This window comes from Hyla sarda, chromosome 2 (genome assembly GCF_029499605.1).
Source record: "Hyla sarda isolate aHylSar1 chromosome 2, aHylSar1.hap1, whole genome shotgun sequence".
Classification (NCBI taxonomy): domain Eukaryota; kingdom Metazoa; phylum Chordata; class Amphibia; order Anura; family Hylidae; genus Hyla; species Hyla sarda.
Genome location: NC_079190.1, coordinates 338519267 through 338525266, shown reverse-complemented (window position 1 = coordinate 338525266; position 6000 = coordinate 338519267). Strand labels below are relative to the sequence as shown.

Genomic DNA, 6000 nt, shown 5'->3' with positions numbered 1-6000 from the left:
TCGATTGTCCCCTCCACTTTATAGCATTTATTGGCAAAAGGACAGACCACACAGCGTGTGTGGCCACATTTATGAAACCCTTTTGTACTTGGCTTGCGTGTGTATGGGGGCTTGCGGTATCTACCATAATAGGGACGAGAAGGTTAGACAGTGTGGGTGCACGTCTCGCTGAGAATCTGATCCCCGGCTTAATTATTTCACCTACCACAGGGTCTGTGGATAGGAGGGGTAGATGTTTTGTAACGATACGTTTAATGTCGTTATACTCTAAACTGAAGGTTGTGACAAAAGTCGGGCAGTCATCCGCAACAGGATTTTTTCTCTTACCGACTAGAAGATCTTTACGATCCATACGATCTACCCGTGATCGGGCCTTCTTTAACATCCAGCCGGGATAGCCGCGCGCTGTCAAGCGTGTGCATAGCTGATCAGCTTCCCTCAGGTATGCATCTGCTGAAGAGCTGCTCCATTTTACTCCGATCAGCTCCCCAACAGGTATGGCAGATATAGTGCTTTTTGAATGACAGGAATTTGCTCTGAGAATAGTATTGCCTGTGACTTTTTTCCGGTATGGATCAACTTCAATTTTTCCAGTTGTAATATTACCTTGCAAGGTTATGTCTAAAAAAGGGGTTTCATATTTAGACCAAGCATGTGTAAATTTTAAATTAAACTGATTGACGTTTAAGTAATCCATAAATGCTTTTACAGATGAACAATCAGATGACCATACTATGATGATGTCGTCCACATCCCCCCCATACCATGAGAGGCATGTGGAAAACTTATTAGAATCAGAAAAAATAAATTGTTCCTCCCACCAGAAAACAAAGAGGTTGGCTAGAGCAGGTGAAGATTTTGTGCCCAATGAAGCACCTGCTGACCTTTTTCACTTGCTGACCTTTTTCCTATTTTTTCTTAAGTTACAAATCTGTTTACTTTTCTGGCACCAGTTGATTTAAAAAAAAAAAAAAGGTCCGCCCCCCACCCCCCCCCCCCACCGGAGTACCCCTTTAAGTGTGTGACACTATAACATTGGCACTGGTGTATTCTGTTATAAGCATTGCATGACAAAACACTTTTTTTTGTGAAAAGACACATCTACAGCTGAGCCCATATGAAAAGGAATCAATTTGGCAGACATATAAGGATCAAACAAGGAAGGGTCTGAATGATAGGAAATGACAGTACTTCAGAGTATTACCTTGTAACATTTCCACTATACATATCATCTCCTACATAAGCGCAAACGAATGAGAAAGTCCCTGGCCTCTTTAAACACACCACTAGATTTGTTTGTTTGAAACTGCTTGGTAGAAATCAGTACGGTGTTTCCTTTAGATATTGTGAGATCCTAATTGAACTGAATCATGGGTATCCATAGATTACATAGTATAGTATCAGATACGTAGGATAAATTTCATAAGGTCTGGCAACCCTGTGTAGATTATTGTATTGTTATTAAGCCCCCCCCCCCCCCCTCCCCATTACCCCTTTCCCCCTCCTCCCTCTTCCCCAGAAAAAAAAACAAGTGGAAACTTAGCCATAGGCTAAGTTTCTATTTGTTATTTTTGTGTGCATTTTTCCCCCAAAAAACGCCAAAACGGCCCCCATGGGGTTTTTTCATTGAAAAAAAAAACGCTGCGGCCAGATGTTAGCTGTAAATCAATGAGAAATCACAAAATTCTTTAAGTATGTTCACACGAGTGAATTTACAGCGTATTTTACACTGCGGATCCGCTGGTGAAGGCCCCGCTCTATGCTGTCTTTACATGTGCCTGCTCATAGTGGCAATACGACGCGACGAGCAGACTCACTGCAGCGATGTGTGCAGCGTACTCACACATCGCGGCCGCTCTCACTGCTCTGAGCTAGGCAGAGAGCTCCCGCGATGTGCGAGTATACTGCAACTCGCACATTGCAGTGTGTCTGCTCGTAGCAGCGTATTGCCGCTACGAGCAGGCACATGTAAAGACAGCATAGAGCGGGCCTTCACCAGCGGATCCGCAGCTAAATCCGGATCCGTAGAAACGGATCCACAGTGATAATCCGCTTGTGTGAACGTACCCTTATGGATGATCACATAGGGTGTCAGGAGTGACACCCGGGGCGATATGTCTGCTAGTACAGGTATTACTACTCCCATCATAGAACAGTCTGTTCCATACTGGGAGTAGTAGTACTACCTAAAAAAATGTAAAAAATTTAGAAAAAAAAAGTGAAACACACACACACACTCTTTATTATAAATTAATTAAAATTCTGTTATAAAAAAGAAACATTTTGTTAAATACATTTTTTTCCCATGACTACTGCATCCTTTTATTTTACATTTTTTTTTATTTTTATTGATAGCCAACAATTTTTTTTTTTTAAGTCAAAGGGGCCAAAAATGCAATTTCCACTCAAACGCAAAAAAAGCCAGAAAAAATGCAAGAAAAAAAACGTCAAACACAGGAAAATGCTGTGGCGTTTTTTTTTTTGGTCACAACATTTTTTTTTTTTATTGCCATATTCTGAACCCTGTAACTTTTTATTTTTCCGTTCACCAGGCTGTATGAGGGCTCAATTTTTGCGCCATGATCTGTAGTTTTTAATGGTTCCATTGTGGTATTGATTGGACTTTTTGAACATTTATGTTTTCTGGGAAATATTGTTATAAAAAAAAAAAAAAAAACGCAATTCTGGGGTTTGATATTTTTTATGTTTATGATGTTCACCGAAGGGATAAATAATGTTATATTTTAATAGTTTGAAAAAATCATGCATGCAGCGAAACCAAATATGTTTATTTTAATTATGTTTATGTATTTTCTATATAAAAAAAGGGGTGATTTAAATTTTTACTAAGGAAGGGCTAAATGTATATAGGTTAAACCTTTATTTAAATGTTTTAAAATAAATCAGCTGAGCGCCTCCCGGTATAGGCACGTCATTGGTTGTTAACTTGCTAGACCAAAATTTTAGGCACTTATCGCACTTTTTGATCAAAATGTTTCCCCATCTCTACAGGGAGATAGCCTCACTACAGGTGGGATCCCATGCTCATCTGCTGTGTATTAGCCTCTGACTGGTTTACATAGTGGAGCCAGCATGTCACCCAGTCAGAGGTAAGGAGAGTGAGTGTGTTCAGGTTCCCAAGTGAGGCCACCTCCGCATGCTGGATTGGAGACACATTTTGATTCAAAATGAACATTCAATGGCCCAGATTTATCAAACTGTGTGAGAGAAAAAGTGGAGTCATTTTCCCACAGCAACCAATCACAGCTCAGGTACCGAGCTCTGGTAAAGTGAAACCTGAGCTGTGATTGGTTCCTGTGGGAAAATGACTCCACTTTTTCTCTCACACAGTTTGATAAATCTAGACCAATGAGCCACAATTTTTGGTCTAGAGTGCTGGTGCCACCTTCTTTTTGTGTTTTTGTATTTGCCACAGTGGCATGCACCCATGTATTTGGTTGTTGTTTTGGCTATCTCTGTTTTTGACACATTGAAGCATATGCAGTCAGAACGGGCTCATATCATATTTTCCACATAGGCTACAACTGTAGAAAACACTCCCTGAGACATGCTGGGTTTCTAAGATTCCAATATTCACTGACAACAAGCAGTTATTTTGGAATGGGGTGATTGACATGTACAGTATCCTGCCCATATTTGATGCTGCAGAACTTGCAACTGTGTTCAGTCATTTAGATTACATTGAATAAAATCTGCAGCTTCAAATCCTGTGCAGGATGCTGTACGTGTGAACACACCGTATGTCGAAAAGTTGCTAAACTTTCCATCACAATGCGATAAAGCTTCATTTACACAAAACTGAACATCTACTTGAAGATATTGCAGTAGTTTCACCTGTACTCCAGTAGATTCCACACAGTGACTTGTACTAAATGACAAACCCAAATACTACTCCTGAGGAAACTGAGCTCTGCTCCATTTATTGACTGCAACATGAAATCCCTTCCTGTTGTGCAGCCTAATGTATGTGTTATGGAGCATGTGTTAGCCCCGTTATATAATGGTGTAATAGGAGAGCATTTACGTTTATTTACAGTATAATGTACCAGCGCTAGGAAACCTGGCATAGTCTGTGCATCTGCCAAAGTGTCTGAGCTGCTGCCCTCTCCGGGAGGACTCTGGAGGGAAAGGGAGGGAGTTATAGGGAGACTGAGGAATAAGGGAGGGAGAGAATAAGAGAGAGTGAGAGAAGGAGAGAGAGGAGGAGCGTATACTGATGCAGTCAGCTTGCAGTATCCTGATACACACACATATATATATATCCACAGCACTGAACCTGCACCCTCCCTCCTTGCTGCAGATTTCTGTATGTGATGTGAAGAGAGCGACAGAAGTCCCCGCTGCTGTAGCATTGGCACCTATCTTTACATTTCAGGTAGGGTTTATTCAGCACCACTAGATAAGGCTGGCATTGAGGCATATGTGTATAGTTGACTTTGCTTTTTTATTGTTGTACACCGATTGCGGCCACCTAGTTTGTTAGTAGATAATGTCTCGAAATGATATCTTTCAAAGTATACACATTTAAATGGATATGTTTTAATCCGAGGGCTATATGACCGGCGGTGCACAGGAATGCATATCTTGGCTACAAAAATCTAGAGTCAAGAAGCCACAGACTGCTGAGTCTATACCTCAGTAGATACAGTATGCTAGCCATAGACTTAGGGTCTTTGGTATGGCCTTACGGGAAGCATCTGCGTGGCAGGACAGTTCAGATGTGATGGTGGTTGTGCTACATGGAAGGATAAAGTCACAACTAGTGTTCTGGTGACTTCATAACATGACAGGCTATGTGCTCAGTCAGGTCCAGACAATCTGCCAGAAATGACATGTAGGACCATAGCACCTAAGTGAGTCTAGTGACTGCTCACTATATACCTGGTGAGGAAGATACTGTGTAGAGAAGTATCATTAGAAATCTTGGAGAGACGGTTATTACGGTCTACAGATTGCTGGGAACAGTCATAGAAAGGAAGTCGGCAAATAATAGAATTTACAATTGTATCCCTGTCTAACATCTTCCATGTATAAACTACATATCGAGAAGGCCTTAAGTGTGGATGAAACTGGGTGGATCACTAAAAAAACATAAGAAAACACAAGACGTTGAAGACAAACTTATTGGATATAAAAAGATAGATTAAGAATAGAATGAGGGAGTAATGCGGTGCTGGTATATAGGAGTCATGGACTGACCTGTGTCCATAAAGGCATGTCTACAAACTATCCTCACTATTGATTCATGGCTGTATTAACCTTAATGCATATATTGTTTTCTTCTGAACTTATGGCCACTTTGCTATTTGGTAAAGGAATGTCGGATGTCATAGACAACATCCCTTCTATGCTCCTGTATTATTCATTTCTAAAGTGAAGGCCTTAAGCATTAGCTGAATGTTGGCTGGTGTTCTACAAAGTGGCGAAAACTTCAATGCACTTTTTAGATTCAGATTGTAGAGACAGTCTACTGTCAGTGATGGCGGGATAACAGGATACTAAATAGGTCTGTCAGTCCCATACTGAAGGCAGAAAACAGAAGTAAGGGGGACGAAAACATTTCACTGCAGCAATATCCATCTATTTACTGTTCTTGGAACTCATTCTAATCATAAAATGATTTTTGGCAATTTCCTGACTTTCTTCACACTGTATTAAAAAGTGACGTCTTCCTGCAATTATATGCTAAGAAGTAAGGGTAAGGCTCAACTTTTTAATAAAGATGTGACATGCTTGTGTGGTGGCCCAGTATGGGAGATGTTGCCCCGTACCCCTGCTGCCCTGTCAGGCAGCCTCCTTCAGTGTCTCCAGGGCCCCTTGCACCTGTTTCCCCCTGTACATATGTTCTGCAGTGTATTCTATTATAAAATGTGTTGTATCTTTAAGAGTTATGTCATGTGATTGTTACCCAGGAGGTACCAGTGACCAGGTGATCCCAAGAGTGACCTATGGGCTCCCTGCTAGTCTCCCCCATATAAG

At 41.1% G+C, this 6000-nt stretch overlaps 1 protein-coding gene across 1 annotated transcript in view; it reads left to right on the top strand.

Annotated features, from left to right (window-relative positions):
- The first annotated feature begins 4242 nt into the window (after positions 1-4242).
- The window catches only part of CNTN2 (contactin 2), a 76308-nt gene continuing 74550 nt past the window's right edge, over positions 4243-6000 (top strand). Inside the window, exon 1 of the mRNA XM_056558078.1 lies at positions 4243-4396. The gene's annotated coding sequence lies outside the window, so the exon portion shown is untranslated. The remainder of the gene's footprint in view (positions 4397-6000) is intronic.